Genomic DNA, 14,801 nt, shown 5'->3' on the forward strand with positions numbered 1-14,801 from the left:
ATTTTCTCGAGTTGCGGCAGGTGCTCTCGACTTACGACGGGGACCTCAGGGACCAGCTCTGGTGGCCTCAGGAAAGGCCAGTCCCCATGCGAGTTCCTCGGGGGCCTCTCGGGATTCCTCTCCCGTCGATGCGGAGCCTAAGACCTTGTGTGGAGTCGGGGCCGGAACCTGAGGATTCCTCTCCATTGCTGACATGGATCTTGGGGTACTTCTGGAGTCTCCCCAGGGGAGTCAGTCCTCGTCTCGAATGCGGGCATGCACTTGCGCTTTCCTCCAGAGCGGTAGCAGCAGTGTCACGCAGTCCGCCGCGTGGATCAAAGGATCTATGGTTTTCCCTCGAGTCTTTCCCACGAGGCTTTCCCACGAGGCTTTCCCACAGGGCTGTCCCACGTGCACACGTGGTGGGAGTCGATCCTCGGCTTGAACGTCAAGGCAGTGCAGGGAAAAAAGGTTCCTCTGGAATGGACTGACACATCTGGGGGCTCTTGGAATGGTGGCATGACCGTGGAGTTCCTCTCGCCTTTCCTGTGGAGAGCGCCTCCTCTTGAGATGCGACGGGAACGCCGGGAATTCTTTCCCTACGAAACAGGGAAAGGATCCCTCATCTCGAGCTAGGAGGCTGAAACGGGGCTCCCCTGGATGTGTGCGGGACACCACGTGCTTCCTCTCGAGTGCAGACGGGTATGTCGGGGAACTTCTTGAGTTGCAGCTAGGGTGTGAAGGACCCTTTGGATGTTCCAGTGGTTAGATGTGATTGGCCTCGAGAAGCCTCAGCGGAAATGGGCCTCATCTCGCCTGGAGGTGAAAACCTCCTGGATTTTCTCGAGTTGCGGCAGGTGCTCTCGACTTACGACGGGGACCTCAGGGACCCGCTCTGGTGGCCTCAGGAAAGGCCCGTCCCCATGCGAGTTCCTCGGGTGCCTCTCGGGATTCCTCTCCCGTCGATGCCAGTGCCTAAGACCTTGTGTGGAGTCGGGGCCGGAACCTGAGGATTCCTCTCCAGTGCTGACATGGATCTTGGGGTACTTCTGGAGTCTCCCCAGGGGAGTCAGTCCCCGTCTCGAATGCGGGCATGCACTTGCGCTTTCCTCCAGAGCGGTAGCAGCAGTGTCACGCAGTCCGCCGCGTGGATCAAAGGATCTATGGTTTTCCCTCGAGTCTTTCCCTCGAGGCTTTCCCACGAGGCTTTCCCACAGGGCTGTCCCACGTGCACACGTGGTGGGAGTCGATCCTCGGCTTGAACGTCAAGGCAGTGTAGGGAAAACAGGTTCCTCTGGAATGGACTGACACATCTGGGGGACTCTTGGAATGGTGTCACGACCCTGGAGTTCCTCTCGCCTTTCCTGTGGAGAGCGCCTCCTCTTGAGATGCGACGGGAACGCCGGGAATTCTTTCCCTACGAAACAGGGAAAGGATCCCTCTTCTCGAGATACGAGGCGGAAACGGGGCTCCCCTGGATGTGTGCGGGACCCCACGTGCTTCCTCTCGAGTGGAGACGGGTATGTCGGGGAACTTCTTGAGTTGCAGCAATGGTGTGAAGGACCCTTTGGAAGTTCCAGTGGTTAGATGTGATTGGCCTCGAGAAGCCTCAGCGGAAATGGGCCTCATCTCGCCTGGAGGGCAAAACCTCCTGGATTTTCTCGAGTTGCGGCAGGTGCTCTCGACTTACGACGGGAACCTCAGGGACCCGCTCTGGTGGCCTCAGGAAAGGCCAGTCCCCATGCGATTTCCTCGGGGGCCTCTCGAGATTCCTCTTCCGTCGATGCCGTGGCCTAAGACCTTGTGTGGAGTCGGGGCCGGAACCTGAGGATTCCTCTCCAGTGCTGACATGGATCTTGGGGTACTTCTGGAGTCTCCCCAGGGGAGTCAGTCCTCGTCTCGAATGCGGGCATGCACTTGCGCTTTCCTCCAGAGCGGTAGCAGCAGTGTCACGCAGTCCGCCGCGTGGATCAAAGGATCTATGGTTTTCCCTGGAGTCTTTCCCACGAGGCTTTCCCACGAGGCTTTCCCACAGGGCTGTCCCACGTGCACACGTGGTGGGAGTCGATCCTCGGCTTGAACGTCAAAGCAGTGCAGGGAAAACAGGTTCCTCTGGAATGGACTGACACATCTGGGGGACTCTTGGAATGGTGGCACGACCATGGAGTTCCTCTCGCCTTTCCTGTGGAGAGCGCCTCCTCTTGAGATGCGACGGGAACGCCGGGAATTCTTTCCCTATGAAACAGGGAAAGGATCCCTCATCTCGAGCTAGGAGGCGGAAACGGGGCTCCCCTGGATGTGTGCGGGACCCACGTGCTTCCACTCGAGTGGAGATGGGTATCTCCGGGAACTTCTGGAGTTGCAGCAAGGGTGTGAAGGACCCTTTGGAAGTTCCAATGGTTAGACGTGATTAGCCTCGAGAAGCCTCAGCGAAAATGGGCCTCATCTCGCCTGGAGAGCAAAACCTCCTGGATTTTCTCGAGTTGCGGCAGGTGCTCTCGACTTACGACGGGGACCTCAGGGACCCGCTCTGGTGGCCTCAGGAAAGGCCAGTCCCCATGCGAGTTCCTCGGGGGCCTCTCGGGATTCCTCTCCAGTCGATGCCGGGGCCTAAGACCTTGTGTGGAGGCGGGGCCGGAACCTGAGGATTCCTCTCCAGTGCTGACATGGATTTTGGGGTACTTCTGGAGTCTCCCCAGGATAGTCAGTCCTCGTCTCGAATGCGAGCATGCACTTGCGCTTTACTCCAGAGCGGTAGCAGCAGTGTCACGCAGTCCGCCGCGTGGATCAAAGGATGTATGGTTTTCCCTCGAGTCTTTCCCACGAGGCTTTCCCACGAGGCTTTCCCACAGGGCTGTCCCACGTGCACACGTGGTGGGAGTCGATCCTCGGCTTGAACGTCAAGGCAGTGCAGGGAAAACAGGTTCCTCTGGAATGGACTGACACATCTGGGGGTCTCTTGGAATGGTGGCACGACCCTGGAGATCCTCTTGCCTTTCCTGTGGAGAGCGACTCCTCTTGAGATGCGACGGGAACGCCGGGAATTCTTTCCCTACGAAACAGGGAAAGGATCCCTCATCTCGAGCAAGGAGGCGGAAACGGGGCTCCCCTGGATGTGTGCGGGACCCCACGTGCTTCCTCTCGAGTGGAGACGGGTATGTCGGGGAACTTCTTGAGTTGCAGCAATGGTGTGAAGGACCCTTTGGAAGTTCCAGTGGTTAGATGTGATTGGCCTCGAGAAGCCTCAGCTGAAATGGGCCTCATCTCGCCTGGAGGGCAAAACCTCCTGGATTTTCTCGAGTTGCGGCAGGTGCTCTCGACTTACGACGGGGACCTCAGGGACCCGCTCTGGTGGCCTCAGGAAAGGCCAGTCCCCATGCGAGTTCCTCGGGGGCCTCTCGGGATTCCTCTCCCGTCGATGCCGGGGCCTAAGACCTTGTGTGGAGTCGGGGCCGGAACCTGAGGATTCCTCTCCAGTGCTGACATGGATCTTGGGGTACTTCTGGAGTCTCCCCAGGGGAGTCAGTCCTCGTCTCGAATGCGGGCATGCACTTGCGCTTTCCTCCAGAGCGGTAGCAGCAGTGTCACGCAGTCCGCCGCGTGGATCAAAGGATCTATGGTTTTCCCTCGAGTCTTTCCCACGAGGCTTTCCCACGAGGCTTTCCCACAGGGCTGTCCCACGTGCACACGAGGTGGGAGTCGATCCTCGGCTTGAACGTCAAGGCAGTGCAGGGAAAACAGGTTCCTCTGGAATGGACTGACACATCTGGGGGACTCTTGGAATGGTGGCACGACCCTGGAGTTCCTCTCGCCTTTCCTGTGGAGAGCGCCTCCTCTTGAGATGCGACGGGAACGCCGGGATTTCTTTCCCTACGAAACAGGGAAAGGATCCCTCATCTCGAGCTAGGAGGCGGAAACGGGGCTCCCCTGGATGTGTGCGGGACACCACGTGCTTCCTCTCGAGTGGAGACGGGTATGTCGGGGAACTTCTTGAGTTGCAGCAATGGTGTGAAGGACCCTTTGGAAGTTCCAGTGGTTAGATGTGATTGGCCTCGAGAAGCCTCAGCGGAAATGGGACTCATCTCGCCTGGAGGGCAAAACCTCCTGGATTTTCTCGAGTTGCGGCAGGTGCTCTCGACTTACGACGGGGACCTCAGGGACCCGCTCTGGTGGCCTCAGGAAAGGCCAGTCCCCATGCGAGTTCCTCGGGGGCCTCTCGGGATTCCTCTCCCGTCGATGCCGGGGCCTAAGACCTTGTGTGGAGTCGGGGCCGGAACCTGAGGATTCCTCTCCAGTGCTGACATGGATCTTGGGGTACTTCTGGAGTCTCCCCAGGGGAGTCAGTCCTCGTCTCGTTTGCGGGCATGCACTTGCGCTTTCCTCCAGAGCGGTAGCAGCAGTGTCACGCAGTCCACCGCGTGGATCAAAGGATCTATGGTTTTCCCTCGAGTCTTTCCCTCGAGGCTTTCCCACGAGGCTTTCCCACAGGGCTGTCCCACGTGCACACGTGGTGGGAGTCGATCCTCGGCTTGAACGTCAAGGCAGTGCAGGGAAAACAGGTTCCTCTGGAATGGACTGACACATCTGGGGGACTCTTGGAATGGTGGCACGACCCTGGAGTTCCTCTCGCCTTTCCTGTGGAGAGCGCCTCCTCTTGAGATGCGACGGGAACGCCGGGAATTCTTTCCCTACGAAACCGGGAAAGGATCCCTCATCTCGAGCTAGGAGGCGGAAACGGGGCTCCCCTGGATGTGTGCGGGACACCACGTGCTTCCTCTCGAGTGGAGACGGGTATGTCGGGGAACTTCTTGAGTTGCAGCAATGGTGTGAAGGACCCTTTGGAAGTTCCAGTGGTTAGATGTCATTGGCCTCGAGAAGCCTCAGCGGAAATGGGCCTCATCTCGCCTGGAGGGCAAAACCTCCTGGATTTTCTCGAGTTGCGGCAGGTGCTCTCGACTTACGACGGGGACCTCAGGGACCCGCTCTGGTGGCCTCAGGAAAGGCCAGTCCCCATGCGAGTTCCTCGGGGGCCTCTCGGGATTCCTCTCCCGTCGATGCCGGGGCCTAAGACCTTGTGTGGAGTCGGGGCCGGAACCTGAGGATTCCTCTCCAGTGCTGACATGGATCTTGGGGTACTTCTGGAGTCTCCCCAGGGGAGTCAGTCCTCGTCTCGAATGCGGGCATGCACTTGCGCTTTCCTCCAGAGCGGTAGCAGCAGTGTCACGCAGTCCGCCGCGTGGATCAAAGGATCTATGGTTTTCCCTCGAGTCTTTCCCTCGAGGCTTTCCCACGAGGCTTTCCCACAGGGCTGTCCCACGTGCACACGTGGTGGGAGTCGATCCTCGGCTTGAACGTCAAGGCAGTGCAGGGAAAACAGGTTCCTCTGGAATGGACTGACACATCTGGGGGACTCTTGGAATGGTGGCACGACCCTGGAGTTCCTCTCGCCTTTCCTGTGGAGAGCGCCTCCTCTTGAGATGCGACGGGAACGCCGGGAATTCTTTCCCTACGAAACAGGGAAAGGATCCCTCTTCTCGAGCTACGAGGCGGAAACGGGGCTCCCCTGGATGTGTGCGGGACATCACGTGCTTCCTCTCGAGTGGAGACGGGTATGTCGGGGAACTTCTTGAGTTGCAGCAATGGTGTGAAGGACCCTTTGGAAGTTCCAGTGGTTAGATGTGATTGGCCTCGAGAAGCCTCAGCGGAAATGGGCCTCATCTCGCCTGGAGGGCAAAACTTCCTGGATTTTCTCGAGTTGCGGCAGGTGCTCTCGACTTATGACGGGGACCTCAGGGACCCGCTCTGGTGGCCTCAGGATAGGCCAGTCCCCATGCGAGTTCCTCGGGGGCCTCTCGGGATTCCTCTCCCGTCGATGCCGGGGCCTAAGACCTTGTGTGGAGTCGGGGCCGGAACCTGAGGATTCCTCTCCAGTGTTGACATGGACCTTGGGGTACTTCTGGAGTCTCCCCAGGGGAGTCAGTCCTCGTCTCGAATGCGGGCATGCACTTTCGCTTTCCTCCAGAGCGGTAGCAGCAGTGTCACGCAGTCCGCCGCGTGGATCAAAGGATCTATGATTATCCCTCAGTCTTTCCCACGAGGCTTTCACGCGAGGCTTTCCCACAGGGCTGTCCCACGTGCACACGTGGTGGGAGTCGATCCTCGGCTTGAACGTCAAGGCAGTGCAGGGAAAACAGGTTCCTCTGGAATGGACTGACACATCTGGGGGACTCTTGGAATGGTGTCATGACCCTGGAGTTCCTCTCGCCTTTCCTGTGGAGAGCGCCTCCTCTTGAGATGCGACGGGAACGCCGGGAATTCTTTCCCTACGAAACAGGGAAAGGATCCCTCATCTCGAGCTAGGAGGCGGAAACGGGGCTCCCCTGGATGTGTGCGGGACCCACGTGCTTCCTCTCGAGTGGAGACGGGTATGTCGGGGAACTTCTTGAGTTGCAGCAATGGTGTGAAGGACCCTTTGGAAGTTCCAGTGGTTAGACGTGATTAGCCTCGAGAAGCCTCAGCGGAAATACGCCTCATCTCGCCTGGAGGGCAAAACCTCCTGGATTTTCTCGAGTTGCGGCAGGTGCTCTCGACTTACGACGGGGACCTCAGGGACCAGCTCTGGTGGCCTCAGGAAAGGCCAGTCCCCATGCGAGTTCCTCGGGGGCCTCTCGGGATTCCTCTCCCGTCGATGCGGAGCCTAAGACCTTGTGTGGAGTCGGGGCCGGAACCTGAGGATTCCTCTCCATTGCTGACATGGATCTTGGGGTACTTCTGGAGTCTCCCCAGGGGAGTCAGTCCTCGTCTCGAATGCGGGCATGCACTTGCGCTTTCCTCCAGAGCGGTAGCAGCAGTGTCACGCAGTCCGCCGCGTGGATCAAAGGATCTATGGTTTTCCCTCGAGTCTTTCCCACGAGGCTTTCCCACGAGGCTTTCCCACAGGGCTGTCCCACGTGCACACGTGGTGGGAGTCGATCCTCGGCTTGAACGTCAAGGCAGTGCAGGGAAAAAAGGTTCCTCTGGAATGGACTGACACATCTGGGGGCTCTTGGAATGGTGGCATGACCGTGGAGTTCCTCTCGCCTTTCCTGTGGAGAGCGCCTCCTCTTGAGATGCGACGGGAACGCCGGGAATTCTTTCCCTACGAAACAGGGAAAGGATCCCTCATCTCGAGCTAGGAGGCTGAAACGGGGCTCCCCTGGATGTGTGCGGGACACCACGTGCTTCCTCTCGAGTGCAGACGGGTATGTCGGGGAACTTCTTGAGTTGCAGCTAGGGTGTGAAGGACCCTTTGGATGTTCCAGTGGTTAGATGTGATTGGCCTCGAGAAGCCTCAGCGGAAATGGGCCTCATCTCGCCTGGAGGTGAAAACCTCCTGGATTTTCTCGAGTTGCGGCAGGTGCTCTCGACTTACGACGGGGACCTCAGGGACCCGCTCTGGTGGCCTCAGGAAAGGCCCGTCCCCATGCGAGTTCCTCGGGTGCCTCTCGGGATTCCTCTCCCGTCGATGCCAGTGCCTAAGACCTTGTGTGGAGTCGGGGCCGGAACCTGAGGATTCCTCTCCAGTGCTGACATGGATCTTGGGGTACTTCTGGAGTCTCCCCAGGGGAGTCAGTCCCCGTCTCGAATGCGGGCATGCACTTGCGCTTTCCTCCAGAGCGGTAGCAGCAGTGTCACGCAGTCCGCCGCGTGGATCAAAGGATCTATGGTTTTCCCTCGAGTCTTTCCCTCGAGGCTTTCCCACGAGGCTTTCCCACAGGGCTGTCCCACGTGCACACGTGGTGGGAGTCGATCCTCGGCTTGAACGTCAAGGCAGTGTAGGGAAAACAGGTTCCTCTGGAATGGACTGACACATCTGGGGGACTCTTGGAATGGTGTCACGACCCTGGAGTTCCTCTCGCCTTTCCTGTGGAGAGCGCCTCCTCTTGAGATGCGACGGGAACGCCGGGAATTCTTTCCCTACGAAACAGGGAAAGGATCCCTCTTCTCGAGATACGAGGCGGAAACGGGGCTCCCCTGGATGTGTGCGGGACCCCACGTGCTTCCTCTCGAGTGGAGACGGGTATGTCGGGGAACTTCTTGAGTTGCAGCAATGGTGTGAAGGACCCTTTGGAAGTTCCAGTGGTTAGATGTGATTGGCCTCGAGAAGCCTCAGCGGAAATGGGCCTCATCTCGCCTGGAGGGCAAAACCTCCTGGATTTTCTCGAGTTGCGGCAGGTGCTCTCGACTTACGACGGGAACCTCAGGGACCCGCTCTGGTGGCCTCAGGAAAGGCCAGTCCCCATGCGATTTCCTCGGGGGCCTCTCGAGATTCCTCTTCCGTCGATGCCGTGGCCTAAGACCTTGTGTGGAGTCGGGGCCGGAACCTGAGGATTCCTCTCCAGTGCTGACATGGATCTTGGGGTACTTCTGGAGTCTCCCCAGGGGAGTCATTCCTCGTCTCGAATGCGGGCATGCACTTGCGCTTTCCTCCAGAGCGGTAGCAGCAGTGTCACGCAGTCCGCCGCGTGGATCAAAGGATCTATGGTTTTCCCTGGAGTCTTTCCCACGAGGCTTTCCCACGAGGCTTTCCCACAGGGCTGTCCCACGTGCACACGTGGTGGGAGTCGATCCTCGGCTTGAACGTCAAAGCAGTGCAGGGAAAACAGGTTCCTCTGGAATGGACTGACACATCTGGGGGACTCTTGGAATGGTGGCACGACCATGGAGTTCCTCTCGCCTTTCCTGTGGAGAGCGCCTCCTCTTGAGATGCGACGGGAACGCCGGGAATTCTTTCCCTATGAAACAGGGAAAGGATCCCTCATCTCGAGCTAGGAGGCGGAAACGGGGCTCCCCTGGATGTGTGCGGGACCCACGTGCTTCCACTCGAGTGGAGATGGGTATCTCCGGGAACTTCTGGAGTTGCAGCAAGGGTGTGAAGGACCCTTTGGAAGTTCCAATGGTTAGACGTGATTAGCCTCGAGAAGCCTCAGCGAAAATGGGCCTCATCTCGCCTGGAGAGCAAAACCTCCTGGATTTTCTCGAGTTGCGGCAGGTGCTCTCGACTTACGACGGGGACCTCAGGGACCCGCTCTGGTGGCCTCAGGAAAGGCCAGTCCCCATGCGAGTTCCTCGGGGGCCTCTCGGGATTCCTCTCCAGTCGATGCCGGGGCCTAAGACCTTGTGTGGAGGCGGGGCCGGAACCTGAGGATTCCTCTCCAGTGCTGACATGGATTTTGGGGTACTTCTGGAGTCTCCCCAGGATAGTCAGTCCTCGTCTCGAATGCGAGCATGCACTTGCGCTTTACTCCAGAGCGGTAGCAGCAGTGTCACGCAGTCCGCCGCGTGGATCAAAGGATGTATGGTTTTCCCTCGAGTCTTTCCCACGAGGCTTTCCCACGAGGCTTTCCCACAGGGCTGTCCCACGTGCACACGTGGTGGGAGTCGATCCTCGGCTTGAACGTCAAGGCAGTGCAGGGAAAACAGGTTCCTCTGGAATGGACTGACACATCTGGGGGTCTCTTGGAATGGTGGCACGACCCTGGAGATCCTCTTGCCTTTCCTGTGGAGAGCGACTCCTCTTGAGATGCGACGGGAACGCCGGGAATTCTTTCCCTACGAAACAGGGAAAGGATCCCTCATCTCGAGCAAGGAGGCGGAAACGGGGCTCCCCTGGATGTGTGCGGGACCCCACGTGCTTCCTCTCGAGTGGAGACGGGTATGTCGGGGAACTTCTTGAGTTGCAGCAATGGTGTGAAGGACCCTTTGGAAGTTCCAGTGGTTAGATGTGATTGGCCTCGAGAAGCCTCAGCTGAAATGGGCCTCATCTCGCCTGGAGGGCAAAACCTCCTGGATTTTCTCGAGTTGCGGCAGGTGCTCTCGACTTACGACGGGGACCTCAGGGACCCGCTCTGGTGGCCTCAGGAAAGGCCAGTCCCCATGCGAGTTCCTCGGGGGCCTCTCGGGATTCCTCTCCCGTCGATGCCGGGGCCTAAGACCTTGTGTGGAGTCGGGGCCGGAACCTGAGGATTCCTCTCCAGTGCTGACATGGATCTTGGGGTACTTCTGGAGTCTCCCCAGGGGAGTCAGTCCTCGTCTCGAATGCGGGCATGCACTTGCGCTTTCCTCCAGAGCGGTAGCAGCAGTGTCACGCAGTCCGCCGCGTGGATCAAAGGATCTATGGTTTTCCCTCGAGTCTTTCCCACGAGGCTTTCCCACGAGGCTTTCCCACAGGGCTGTCCCACGTGCACACGAGGTGGGAGTCGATCCTCGGCTTGAACGTCAAGGCAGTGCAGGGAAAACAGGTTCCTCTGGAATGGACTGACACATCTGGGGGACTCTTGGAATGGTGGCACGACCCTGGAGTTCCTCTCGCCTTTCCTGTGGAGAGCGCCTCCTCTTGAGATGCGACGGGAACGCCGGGATTTCTTTCCCTACGAAACAGGGAAAGGATCCCTCATCTCGAGCTAGGAGGCGGAAACGGGGCTCCCCTGGATGTGTGCGGGACACCACGTGCTTCCTCTCGAGTGGAGACGGGTATGTCGGGGAACTTCTTGAGTTGCAGCAATGGTGTGAAGGACCCTTTGGAAGTTCCAGTGGTTAGATGTGATTGGCCTCGAGAAGCCTCAGCGGAAATGGGACTCATCTCGCCTGGAGGGCAAAACCTCCTGGATTTTCTCGAGTTGCGGCAGGTGCTCTCGACTTACGACGGGGACCTCAGGGACCCGCTCTGGTGGCCTCAGGAAAGGCCAGTCCCCATGCGAGTTCCTCGGGGGCCTCTCGGGATTCCTCTCCCGTCGATGCCGGGGCCTAAGACCTTGTGTGGAGTCGGGGCCGGAACCTGAGGATTCCTCTCCAGTGCTGACATGGATCTTGGGGTACTTCTGGAGTCTCCCCAGGGGAGTCAGTCCTCGTCTCGTTTGCGGGCATGCACTTGCGCTTTCCTCCAGAGCGGTAGCAGCAGTGTCACGCAGTCCACCGCGTGGATCAAAGGATCTATGGTTTTCCCTCGAGTCTTTCCCTCGAGGCTTTCCCACGAGGCTTTCCCACAGGGCTGTCCCACGTGCACACGTGGTGGGAGTCGATCCTCGGCTTGAACGTCAAGGCAGTGCAGGGAAAACAGGTTCCTCTGGAATGGACTGACACATCTGGGGGACTCTTGGAATGGTGGCACGACCCTGGAGTTCCTCTCGCCTTTCCTGTGGAGAGCGCCTCCTCTTGAGATGCGACGGGAACGCCGGGAATTCTTTCCCTACGAAACAGGGAAAGGATCCCTCTTCTCGAGCTACGAGGCGGAAACGGGGCTCCCCTGGATGTGTGCGGGACATCACGTGCTTCCTCTCGAGTGGAGACGGGTATGTCGGGGAACTTCTTGAGTTGCAGCAATGGTGTGAAGGACCCTTTGGAAGTTCCAGTGGTTAGATGTGATTGGCCTCGAGAAGCCTCAGCGGAAATGGGCCTCATCTCGCCTGGAGGGCAAAACTTCCTGGATTTTCTCGAGTTGCGGCAGGTGCTCTCGACTTATGACGGGGACCTCAGGGACCCGCTCTGGTGGCCTCAGGAAAGGCCAGTCCCCATGCGAGTTCCTCGGGGGCCTCTCGGGATTCCTCTCCCGTCGATGCCGGGGCCTAAGACCTTGTGTGGAGTCGGGGCCGGAACCTGAGGATTCCTCTCCAGTGCTGACATGGATCTTGGGGTACTTCTGGAGTCTCCCCAGGGGAGTCAGTCCTCGTCTCGAATGCGGGCATGCACTTTCGCTTTCCTCCAGAGCGGTAGCAGCAGTGTCACGCAGTCCGCCGCGTGGATCAAAGGATCTATGATTTTCCCTCAGTCTTTCCCACGAGGCTTTCACGCGAGGCTTTCCCACAGGGCTGTCCCACGTGCACACGTGGTGGGAGTCGATCCTCGGCTTGAACGTCAAGGCAGTGCAGGGAAAACAGGTTCCTCTGGAATGGACTGACACATCTGGGGGACTCTTGGAATGGTGTCATGACCCTGGAGTTCCTCTCGCCTTTCCTGTGGAGAGCGCCTCCTCTTGAGATGCGACGGGAACGCCGGGAATTCTTTCCCTACGAAACAGGGAAAGGATCCCTCATCTCGAGCTAGGAGGCGGAAACGGGGCTCCCCTGGATGTGTGCGGGACCCACGTGCTTCCTCTCGAGTGGAGACGGGTATGTCGGGGAACTTCTTGAGTTGCAGCAATGGTGTGAAGGACCCTTTGGAAGTTCCAGTGGTTAGACGTGATTAGCCTCGAGAAGCCTCAGCGGAAATGGGCCTCATCTCGCCTGGAGGGCAAAACCTCCTGGATTTTCTCGAGTTGCGGCAGGTGCTCTCGACTTACGACGGGGACCTCAGGGACCAGCTCTGGTGGCCTCAGGAAAGGCCAGTCCCCATGCGAGTTCCTCGGGGGCCTCTCGGGATTCCTCTCCCGTCGATGCGGGGCCTAAGACCTTGTGTGGAGTCGGGGCCGGAACCTGAGGATTCCTCTCCAGTGCTGACATGGATCTTGGGGTACTTCTGGAGTCTCCCCAGGGGAGTCAGTCCTCGTCTCGAATGCGGGCATGCACTTGCGCTTTCCTCCAGAGCGGTAGCAGCAGTGTCACGCAGTCCGCCGCGTGGATCAAAGGATCTATGGTTTTCCCTCGAGTCTTTCCCACGAGGCTTTCCTAAGAGGCTTTCCCACAGGGCTGTCCCACGTGCACACGTGGTGGGAGTCGATCCTCGGCTTGAACGTCAAGGCAGTGCAGGGAAAAAAGGTTCCTCTGGAATGGACTGACACAGCTGGGGGACTCTTGGAATGGTGGCATGACCCTGGAGTTCCTCTCGCCTTTCCTGTGGAGAGCGCCTCCTCTTGAGATGAAACGGGAACGCCGGGAATTCTTTCCCTACAAAACAGGGAAAGGATCCCTCATCTCGAGCTAGGAGGTGGAAACGGGACTCCCCTGGATGTGTGCGGGACACCACGTGCTTCCTCTCGAGAGCAGACGGGTATGTCGGGGAACTTCTTGAGTTGCAGCAAGGGTGTGAAGGACCCTTTGGAAGTTCCAGTGGTTAGATGTGATTGGCCTCGAGAAGCCTCAGCGGAAATGGGCCTCATCTCGCCTGGAGGGCAAAACCTCCTGGATTTTCTCGAGTTGCGGCAGGTGCTCTCGACTTACGACGGGGACCTCAGGGACCCGCTCTGGTGGCCTCAGGAAAGGCCAGTCCCCATGCGAGTTCCTCGGGGGCCTCTCGGGATTCCTCTCCCGTCGATGCCGGGGCCTAAGACCTTGTGTGGAGTCGGGGCCGGAACCTGAGGAATCCTCTCCAGTGCTGACATGGATCTCGGGGTACTTCTGGAGTCTCCCCAGGGGAGTCAGTCCTCGTCTCGAATGCGGGCATGCACTTGCGCTATCCTCCAGAGCGGTAGCAGCAGTGTCACGCAGTCCGGCGCGTGGACCAAAGGATCTATGGTTTTCCCTCGAGTCTTTCCCACGAGGCTTTCCCACGAGGCTTTCCCACAGGGCTGTCCCACGTGCACACGTGGTGGGAGTCGATCCTCGGCTTGAACGTCAAGGCAGTGCAGGGAAAACAGGTTCCTCTGGAATGGACTGACACATCTGGGGGACTCTTGGAATGGTGTCACGACCCTGGAGTTCCTCTCGCCTTTCCTGTGGAGAGCGCCACCTCTTGAGATGCGACGGGAACGCCGGGAATTCTTTCCCTACGAAACAGGGAAAGAATCCCTCATCTCGAGCTAGGAGGCAGAAACGGGGCTCCCCTGGATGTGTGCGGGACCCCACGTGCTTCCTCTCGAGTGGAGACGGGTATGTCGGGGAACTTCTTGAGTTGCAGCAATGGTGTGAAGGACCCTTTGGAAGTTCCAGTGGTTAGATGTGATTGGCCTCGAGAAGCCTCAGCGGAAATGGGCCTCATCTCGCCTGGAGGGCAAAACCTCCTGGATTTTCTCGAGTTGCGGCAGGTGCTCTCGACTTACGACAGGGACCTCAGGGAACCGCTCTGGTGGCCTCAGGAAAAGCCAGTCCCCATGCGAGTTCCTCGGGTGCGTCTCGGGATTCCTCTCCCGTCGATGCCGGGGCCTAAGACCTTGTGTGGAGTCGGGGCCGGAACCTGAGGATTCCTCTCCAGTGCTGACATGGATCTTGGGGTACTTCTGGAGTCTCCCCAGGGAAGTCAGTCCTCGTCTCGAATGCGGGCATGCATTGCGCTTTCCTCCAGAGCGGTAGCAGCAGTGTCACGCAGTCCGCCGCGTGGATCAAAGGATCTATGGTTTTCCCTCGAGTCTTTCCCACGAGGCTTTCCCACGAGGCTTTCCCACAGGGCTGTCCCACGTGCACACGTGGTGGGAGTCGATCCTCGGCTTGAACGTCCAGGCAGTGCAGAGAAAACAGGTTCTTCTGGAATGGACTGACACATCTGGGGGACTCTTGGAATGGTGGCACGACCCTGGAGTTCCTCTCGCCTTTCCTGTGGAGAGCGCCTCCTCTTGAGATGCGACGGGAACGCCGGGAATTCTTTCCCTACGAAACAGGGAAAGGATCCCTCATCTCGAGCTAGGAGGCGGAAACGGTGCTCCCCTGGATGTGTGCGGGACACCACGTGCTTCCTCTCGAGTGCAGACGGGTATGTCGGGGAACTTCTTGAGTTGCAGCAAGGGTGTGAAGGACCCTTTGGAAGTTCCAGTGGTTAGATGTGATTGGCCTCGAGAAGCCTCAGCGGAAATGGGCCTCATCTCGCCTGGAGGGCAAAACCTCCTGGATTTCCTCGAGTTGCGGCAGGTGCTCTCGACTTACGACGGGGACCTCAGGGACCCGCTCTGGTGGCCTCAGGAAAGGCCAGTCCCCATG

This window comes from Ovis canadensis, chromosome 20 (genome assembly GCF_042477335.2).
Source record: "Ovis canadensis isolate MfBH-ARS-UI-01 breed Bighorn chromosome 20, ARS-UI_OviCan_v2, whole genome shotgun sequence".
Lineage (NCBI taxonomy): Eukaryota > Metazoa > Chordata > Mammalia > Artiodactyla > Bovidae > Ovis > Ovis canadensis.